Genomic DNA, 10,096 nt, shown 5'->3' on the forward strand with positions numbered 1-10,096 from the left:
AATTTCGCCCAGCCTATAGTGAACTATTCCACATTTCCTTCCTCATCATCGGCATTGATCTGTCGTTTTCAGAATGTCATAAGTTATAGGAGCAGAATTAGGCCATTTGACCCATCAAGTCTACTCCAACCATTCAATCATGGCAGATCTATCTCTCCTTCCTAACCCCATTCTCCTACCGTCTTCCCATAATCACAAACACCCGAACTAATCAAGAATCTCTCTATCTCTGCCTTAAAAATATCCACTGGCTTGGGCTCCACAGCCTTCGATGGCAAAGAATTCCACAGATTCACCACCTTTTGACTAAAGAAATTTCTCTCGTCTCCTTCCTTAAACAGCATCCTTTAATTCTGAGGCTAAGAGTCCAAGATTCTCCCACTAGTGGAAACATCCTCTCTGAATCTACTCTATCCAAGCCTTTCATTATTCTATATGTTTCAATGAGGTCCCCCCCCATTCTTCTAAACTCCAGCAAGTACAAGCCCAGTGCCAACAAACGCTCATCATGGATTAACCCACTCATTCCTTGGACAATTCTTGTAAACCTCCTCTGGACCCTCTCCAGAGCCAGCACATCCTTCCTCTGAGATGGTGCCCAAATCTGTTCACAATATTCCAAATGCAGCCAGGCCAGTGCCTGAAAGAGACTCCGCATTACATTTCCTGTTTTTATATACAAGCCCTCTAAAAATATATAGTAAAAATAAATTTTCGCACCTTATCCTTCCATATCTCCAGCTTCCCTCTCCGCTGACTCTCAACCTGAAGGTATTGACCCGAAACGTCTCCCATTCCTTCACTCCAGAGATGCTGCCTGTCTCGCTGAGTTACTCCAACATTTTGTGTCTTTCTTTGATGTAAACCAGCATTTGCAGTTCATTCCTACACATTAGAGGACGCGATGCTGGTGTTGTGAAATGATCAGCTCCATGTCTATTGTCGTGTCTGAGAGGCGTCGGATGTTCTGTGTGCCATGTACCTAGCCTCCAAAGTACAACATTCGACCATGGCCATAGAATGGAGTTGTTAAACAAAGCCACCACCTGTAAGATTGTTTCCAGTGCACCTAGTGCAGATGTTGCTTAGGAGTAGCTAGACTGAGCTACATACTGGATAGCTAGCTAGGTGGCTAGAAATAGGGGGGATTAGGGCAGAGCACCTGTAAATGTGGATATAGGGAAGACATGCAAATGGGAGGTGCAGCAGCATCTATGGAGCGAAGGAAATAGGCAGTTTTGTGCCGAAACCCATGTAAATGGGAAGAGGATTTAGGGGAGGGCGCCTTTAAATGGTAAATTAGGGGAGGGCACCTTTAAATGGTGAATTAGGGGAGGACACCTTTAAATGGTGAATTAGGGGAGGGCACCTTTAAATGGTGAATTAGGGGAGGGCACCTTTAAATGGTGAATTAGGGGAGGGCACCTTTAAATGGTAAATTAAGGGAGGGCATCTTTAAATGGTGAATTAGGCGAGGGCAGCTTTATGGTGCAGTAGGGAAGGTAGATTTAGGGGAGAGCACTTGATAAAGAGCAATACAATATGAGCAACAACAGCAATAACAGCTGGTGTGTTGTTACACCAGTCCACATAAATCATCTCATATAATTCTTTACCCCATTAATTTGATCTCACGGGTACTGAGGTGCAGTGAAAAGCTTTAGTTGCGTGCTAACCAGTTAGCAGAAAGACAAAACATGATCACAATTGAGCCAGTTAGATGGCTGCATATTGTATAACTAGGTAGCTAGCTAGATGGATAGCTAGTTAGATAGCAAGTCTGAGCGACACACTGGATAGCTACGTAGCTAGCTAGAATAATCTACATACTGGACAGCTAGGTAGCTAGCGAGACAGCTACTAACTGAATAACTAGGTACATACTGTTGTTTTATAGTTACAATCAAGCGAATTGGAAGAACAGTACCTCATATTTCGCTTGGGCAGCTTACCCAGCAGTATGAACATTGACTTCAATAACCTCAAGTAACCCTTGCTTTCCCATTCTCTGTTCCTCCCCCATTTTGATGTTCTGATAGTTTCCCTGTTTGTATCTCTTCCATGACCAGCAATAGACCATTATGGGCTCCACTTTTCCTGGTCTCATCGTTTCCGTCTCTGATTTGCTCTGTACATTCCCATACCTTGTTTCCTTTCCCCTGACCCTCAGTCCAAAGAAATGTCCAGACCCAAAACGTCACCTATTCCTTTTCTCCAGACATGCTACCTGCCCTGCTGAGTCCGGCTTTTGTGTCTATCATCAGTGTAAACCAGCGTCTGCCGTATCTTCCTTGGTGCGGATTCGGTGGGCGGGAGTGCCTGTCTCAGCACTATATCGCAAAAACTAAACCTAACCAATCAACATTGATGTCCAGCTCATTTATTTACATTATTTATATTCATTGGCTTGGCATAACAGTTTAGATAGTCTCTCTTGTGTGAGCATCGCCGGTAACTCGAAATGAGTATGACTGTTCTCTCCATAGGGTCGTCCACTTGTGGGTCTGCAGATGTCTTCTCACTCTCCTTACGGTGTTGGCGCTTTGTCTCTGCGACACGGTGTAGTCCCCCCCCCCCCTCCCCTCATTCTTCTATATAGACAATAGGTGCAGGAGTAGGCCATTTGACCCTTTGAGCCAGCACCGCCATTCAATGTGATCATGGCTGATCATCCCCCAATCAGTACCCCGCTCCTGCCTTTTCCCCATTACCCTGAATCCAATATCTTTAAGAGCGCTATCTAGCCCTCTCTTGAAAGTTTCCAGAGAACCGGCCTCTACCGCACTTTGAGGCAGAGAATTCCACAGACTCACAACTCTCTGTGAGAAAAAGTTTTTCCTCATCTCGGTTCTAAATGGCTTACTCCTTATTCTTAAACTGTGGCCCCTAGTTCTGGTCTGGACTCCCCCAACATCGGGAACATGTTTCCTGCCTCTATCGTGTACAAACCCTTAATAAACTACAGCGCCGTCAAACGCTCATCATATATTAACCCGCACATTCCTGGGACCATTTTTGTAAATCTCCTCTGGACCCTCTCCAGTACCATCACATCCTTCCTCAGATATGGGGCACAAAATTGCTAACATTATTTCCTTGCAAACATCCGACATCTGAAAACCTCTTCAGTCGACCCGTTAGCTGGGTGATCTGTGGGGATGGAAAGTTCCCAATGCCACAGCGTGCAGTTGAACTGTGCGGCGAATGTTTCAAGGAAGGGTTCCACAGCCTTGGAGACAGTCACTTCTCTGCTCAGTACTTGAGTCAGGGACATCACCCCTTTGCCTTTGAGGCCACAGGGCGTGATGTGAGAGAACCAGTGCAGATCAGCGTTGCAGTTCAGCGCTAACCCGTGAGAGGTGATATATCTGCCGCAGTGGATTCCTGTTGAGACACAGACAGACAGACACAATAAGGGAAGGAATGGCAGCGGTGGGCAATGTAGCAATTCAAACAGCTGGAATAATGTTTACTGAAGGTATAAGAGCCTGAACACTGTAACATCCAGGTTGAGGAGCAGCTTAAATGTGTAGGAAAGAACTGCAGATGCTGGTTTAAATGGAAAATAGACACAAAATGCTGAAATACCTCAGTGGGACAGGCATCATCTCTGGGGAGAAGGAATGGGTGACGTTAGAGCAACTGTCCATATGGTGCCAGCACAATAACCTGGCCCTCAACACCAGCAAAACCAAGGAACTGATTGTGGACTGTTGAAGGAGTAGGATGGGGACCCACAGCCCCATTTATATCAATGGGTCGATGGTTGAAAAGGGTCGAGCTTCAAATTCCTGGGCGTGCACATCTATGAAGATCTTTCCTGGTCCGAGAACACTAATGCAATTATCAAGAAAGCTCATCAACGCCTCTACTTCCTGAGAAGATTACGGAGAGTCGGCTTGGCAAGGAGGACTCTCTAACAGGTGCACAGTGGGGAGCATGCTGACCGGTTGCATAGTGGCTTGGTTCGGCAACTTGAGCGCTTTGGAGAGGAAAAGACTACAACAAGTAGTTAACACTGCCCAGTCCATCATCGGCTCTGACCTTCCTTCCATCGAGGGGATTTATCGCAGTCGCTGCCTCAAAAAGGCTGGCAGTATCATCAAAGACCCACACCATCCTGTCCACACACTCATCTCCCTGCTATCTTCAGGTAGACGGTACAGGAGCCTGAAGACTGCAACAACCAGGTTCTGGAATAGCTACTTCCCCACAGCCATCAGGCTATTAAACCTGGCTCAGACAAAACTGATTATTAATAGCCCATTATCTGTCATTTGCACTTTATCAGTTTATTTATTCATGTGTGTATACATTTACATTGTGGTATATGGACACACTGATCTGTCTTGTAGTAAATGCCTACTGTGTTCTGTGTGCTGAAGCAAAGCAATAATTTCATTGTCCTATCAGGGACACATGACAATAAACTCACTTGAACTTGCTTGAACTTCCCATTCATTCTCTCCATAGATGCTGCCTACTCTATGTCGCTGAGTTATTTCAGCATTTCGTGTCTATCTTCAGGGACAGCTTCTTCCCTACAACAATCAGGCTATTAGACGACCTCCAAATAAGCTCCGAACTACATAGACTTTTCGACAATATAGATGACTTTGCATTATTATTGTTTGGTTATTCGTCCGTTTATTTTATATACTGAACTTTTTTATGGATAAGCTGGTGTTTATTATAGAATTTGCAGAGTACTATAATTACGCCTTTTAACTGGAACTCGAAAGAGGGAGCACATAACGCCAATTCTGGCCTCCCTCCACTGGCTCCCGGTGCACTTTCGAGTTCATTTAATAATTATTTTATTTGTTTTTAAATCTCTAAATGGGCTCGCCGCCCCGCCTTACCTCTCTGAACTGCTCCACCCATACGCTCCTGCCTGGTGCCTCAGGTCAGCTGATCAGCTGCTCCTGGAGGTACCGAGGTCTAAGCAGAAGCTCAGAGGGGATAGAACCTTCTCTGTTGCTGCTCCGGCACTCTGGAACACCCTGCCGTTGCACATCAGACAGGCCCCCTCACTCTCCATCTTCAAAACCAGTATTAAAACTCATTTATATTCCTTGGCTTTTGACACTGCTTGAGACTTTGCTCCTGTTTTTAGTGCTTTTAATGTTTTTAATTTTTATTGTTTTTACTCTTTCGTTTAATGTTTGTATTGTTATGTAATAATTTCTTGTCCATGATCAGTCAGGTTCAGCACTTTGTTGCAACTGTGGTTGTTTTAAAGTGCTCTATAAATAAAGTTATTATTATTATTATTACATATATGTCGCACTGCCGCAAGTAATGCCCCTGTCCCACTTAGGAAATGTAAAATGACTTATTCCACACAAAGTCTTTTACTACAACTGTTTATTAAAGTTACTGTTTCACACTATGCAATAGCTGTCCGTGGTCATCACTGGAGCTAGAGAGCGAGCTAGAGGTGGGGACACTACAATTATACTGGAGACAATGGGGAGTGGTTAGTAGTGGGGAGGTCACTATGGTTAAAGGAACATGCACTGATCTACATCCTTCCTCTTAGAAATAAAAGCATGACAGAACAGGGTAATACACAGAGCGACCATGGCTCATACGCTACAAACATAAACCGCACCGGGAACAGTTAAAAGCTACACGAACTCCCCGTAACGGACAGGCGGCTTGACCAGCCGGCCAGAGCGGGTGCGCAAACCGCACTCCCCTTCCCCCGCGGGTGCAGAAGGGACCGCAGCTGGGGCATCCGCAGGAAAGCCGGGCGGTGGAAGGAGAGGAGGAGGCGGAGAACCGGCCGGGGAGATGGGTTTGGCAGGCGAGGCAGGGGAACGAGGCTGCGGGGAGCGGGGGACAGAGAGTTGGGAGGGGAGGGTGCTCGGCATGCGAGGAGTGGCTGGGGCTGTCGGAGCAACGGGAGGGCTGCTGGGGATGGGGGGATGGAACGGATCGGCGGGAGGCGGAGTAGGCTCATTCACGAGCAGTAGGTGTTGGCGGGAACGGCGGTAGATAGCCCCCTCGTAATCGACGAGGTAGGACCGCGGTGAACCGGCGTTGCCAACCACGACGGCCAGGCGGTAGTGGCCAGAGGGGGACTGCATGCGAACCACCTGTCCCGGGAACAGCCGTGGAAGGGGCCGGGCGGACTTATCAAAGGAGCGCTTCTGGATTTCCTTCTTTTCGACAATGCGCTCGGTGACAGTGGCAGGGTTCTGGACCGAGGGTTTGAGGGACTGTTGCGAGACCGGTAGGGGGGTCTGGTGGTGCGGGACATGAGGCGCTGGGCAGGGGAACCGAGCGCGGGGTCGCGGGAAATGTTGCGGAGGTTGAGCAGGGCAAGGTGGAAGTCGGAACGGAAAAGGCGGCATTGTTCCAGCAGCTCCTTGGCACTGCGGACGGCCCGTTCAGCAAGTCCGTTGCTTTGAGGATACTCGGGGCTGCTGGTGATGTGGTGAAAGTTCCAACGGGCAGCGAAGGCACGGAACTCAGCGCTCGAAAATTGGCTGCCGTTGTCCGATCGGAGGGTCACCGGGGAGCCGAAGGTGGAAAAGTGGCGGCGAAGCTTCCCGATGACGGCGGCAGATGTGATGGAGGGCAGCTGATCCACCTCGAACCAGCTGGAATATGAGTCCACCAGGACCAGGAAGTGCTTTCCGCGCCACTCGAACAGGTCCGTGGCAACGGACATCATGGGAGCTCGGGAGCCGGCGGCTGCAGGAGAGGCTGGCGCTGCTGATGGGGATGAAGGCTGTTACAGGCAGCGCAAGTGGAGACTCTGTCACGGATGTCTTGAGCCATACCTGGCCAGTAGAATTGGCTCTGGGCCTGGGACAAAGTGGCTTCCACTCCGGGGTGGCCGCTGTGAGCAGATTGGAAATAGTGATCCCGCAGGGCGGCTGGCACCACGATCTTGTGACCCTTCACCACCACGCCAGCGTGCAGCACCAATTCATCCCGAATCAGGAAGTAGGGCACCGCACCTGCAGGCAGTGTAGAGCGTCGGTCAGGCCAACCACGGCGGATAACGTCCGCAAGTTGTTGCAGGGCAGGATCATCAGCAGTGTGTTTCACCAGGGACTGCATCTGCTGTGAAGGAACAATGTTAACGTTCAGTACCATAAGGTCGGACGATTCGTAAGGGTGGCGGGCAACGGAAGGCAGCGGAGCACGAGACAAGGTGTCGGCTACAAACATGTCTTTGCCCTTATGGTAGACGATTTGGAACGTGAAACGCTGGAGTTGCAGCATCATACGCTGCAACCGGGAAGAAGCAACATGGATAGGTTTATTCAAGATAGTGACCAGCGGCTGGTGGTCAGTCTCAATGGTGAAAGAGTTGCCTAGGATGTAGTCCTTGAACTTGGAACAAGCGAACACCACGGCAAGTAGTTCTTGCTCAATCTGGGCATAGCGTTGCTCGGCAGGGGTCATGGTGCGAGAAGCGTAGCTGCAGGCCGTCATAAAGCTGCAGACAAGCGGCACCGAGAACGAACTTAGAGGCATCGCAAGTGAGGACAATGGGTCTGTGCAGATCGAAGAATTTCAGAGTCGGCGTGTGGGCGAGCTTCGACTTCAGAGCCACGAAAGCCGACTGGTGAAGTGGGAGCCAGATCCATGCGGAGTCCTTTTTGATTAGTTCCCTCAGGGGAGCACTCAGTTCACTGAGGTCGGGTATGAACTTACCCAGGTAATTGACCATGCCCAGGAAGCGCTGCAGGCCAGGGACGTCGGTAGGGGCGGGCATTTCAGTGACCGCCGACGTTTTCTGGGAGTCGGGCTTCAGACTCCCTGCCGGATTAGACATTTCTTCGGGTTAAGCTTGAGGTTGATCTCACGAGCCCTGTCAAGGACTTTGCGGAGGTGCAGGTCGTGCTCAGCGACGTCCTGGTCACAGGGACGTCCTGGTCCATGGGGGCTTGCACCAGGTGAATGCCGTGGTGGAAGGAAACTAACCCAAGGTCCTGACACGTACGGGCGCCCAGCAGGGTGACGTTGTCAGAGTCCAGCAGGTGGAAAGTGAGGGGCCGAGAGGTCTCAAGAACTGTGCAGATAAGAGTTGCCTTTCCCACGGGAACCAGAACGCCTCCCCCATAGGCATGGAGGCGGGTGTCACCAGGAAGAACTTTCTCACCAGATCTGATCTGCTTGAAAAGGCTTATTGACATAACATAACATACCCAAAAGCGAAAACACCGTTGGATCGCCATGGGAGGAGCCCGCATCAGTGTCTGGGAGCTCCTCCGGCTCGTACTGGGAAACCAGAGCGCTATCAGGGACTGCAAGGTTGTTTAGATCTGCGAGGTGTTTAGATTCCTCCTCGGAGCTGGGACTGGCTTCCCACGGGAACGACAAGCGGCAGAAAAATGGTTGAGTTTGCCAAAGGAAAGACAAGTCTTACCCTGTGCGGGGCAAACGTTTAATGGATGAGATGAGAAACGGCAGTTGGGACAGCGACGTGTGGTAGTTGAGGTGGTGACCTTTGCGGGCAGGGCGGCGGGGTTACGTCGTTGAGGTCCAGCGGACTGCTGGCGACCAGCTGCACCGGTAAAGTTAATGTCCTGGGACGCCGGGTGGGACACGGAGCCAACGGCAGAGGCCATACGGGCGGCATACATTGCATCCCGCAGTGTCAGATCGGGCTTCACAAGGAGCTCCTCATGCAGCTTAGCGTTCAGGAGACCATGGACCAGGACGTCCCTGATTAATTCCTCAGTGGTGATTGTTTCAAGGCGGCAGCGCCGAGCCAAGTGACGCAAAGCGGCGATATAAGCGTCGATATGCTCGCCTGGAAGCTACCGCCTCTGGAAGAATTTAAAGCGTTCGATAATGTTATTGGTTGGTATATCACAGAGGGCAGTGAACTTAGCCATGAGACATACCGGGTCGTGACGGTCCTCACCGGCGGCGAAATCGAACGAAGCATATTGATCCATGGCTGCTGGGCCAGCGAGGTTGAGTAACAGGTGAGCCTGTACAGCAGGAGTGGCATCAGGATGAGCAATTGCAATATAGTGTTCGAAATCGCGCTGGAACACAGTCCAGCGATGGACAATGTCCGTGTCGAAAACCAGCGTGTCAGGTCGACGACAGGAGTGGGACATAACAAAAACGAACGGAGGGGACAACTGGGAGAAAGCAAAAAATAAAAACAAAACCGATAAACAGGAGACGCAGGTCTACCGCTGTGACACCATGTAAAATGACTTATCCACACAATGTCTTTTACTATCACTGTTTATTAAAGTTACTGTTACACACTATGCAATAGCTGTCCGTGGTCATCATTGGAGCTAGAGAGCGAGCTAGAGGTGGGGACACTACAATTATACTGGAGGCAATGGGGAGTGGTTAGTGGTGGGGAGGTCACTATGGTTAAAGGAACATGCACTAATCTACAGTTTGTATGTTCTTCCTGTCACCGCGTCGGTTTTCCCAGCGTGCTCCGACTTCCTCACACACTCCAAAGTCTTACAGATTCGCAGATTAACTTGGCGTCTGCAAATTGTCCCTAGTGTGTAGGATTATTTTGAGGTAGGGGAATTGCTGGTCGCCGCACACTCGGCCAGCCGACGGGACTCCTTTCACGCTGTATCTCTGAAAAACAAAAAACACTTGAAGGATGAAGATGAGTCTGAAGTAGGGCCTCGAATCGAAACGTCACCTATTCCTTTTCTCCAGAGATGCTTCCTGATCGCGGCTATTCCAGCATTTTGTGTCTATCTTCGGTGGTAAACCAGCATCTGTAGTTCATTCCTACACAACATGAAATACAAGTAAGTTTTAGGATGTTGAGATGGTACAAGGTTCCGGTGGAATATACAAAAAGGAGCAAAGCACTTAGGTAGAGCATCGGGAAGGTCAAATGTCTTTGGCCACTGGGAATGTGAAAAATCAAACGGGGTTTCATCTATATATGGATTATACGAGGGGAGGCGGGGAGAGGGAAAGACCGTTAATAGGTGATGGAATTTAATACTGAGAAGTGTGAGGTGTTCTAAATTAAATGTCAATGCTCTGAGGAGTGTTGTGGGGCAGAGGGTCTAGGCGTGCAGGTGCACGGTTCCTTAAAGGTCGAGTTTTAGTTAGATAAGGAAGTCAAAAAGGC

Source organism: Leucoraja erinacea, unplaced genomic scaffold, assembly GCF_028641065.1.
Source record: "Leucoraja erinacea ecotype New England unplaced genomic scaffold, Leri_hhj_1 Leri_109S, whole genome shotgun sequence".
Lineage (NCBI taxonomy): Eukaryota > Metazoa > Chordata > Chondrichthyes > Rajiformes > Rajidae > Leucoraja > Leucoraja erinaceus.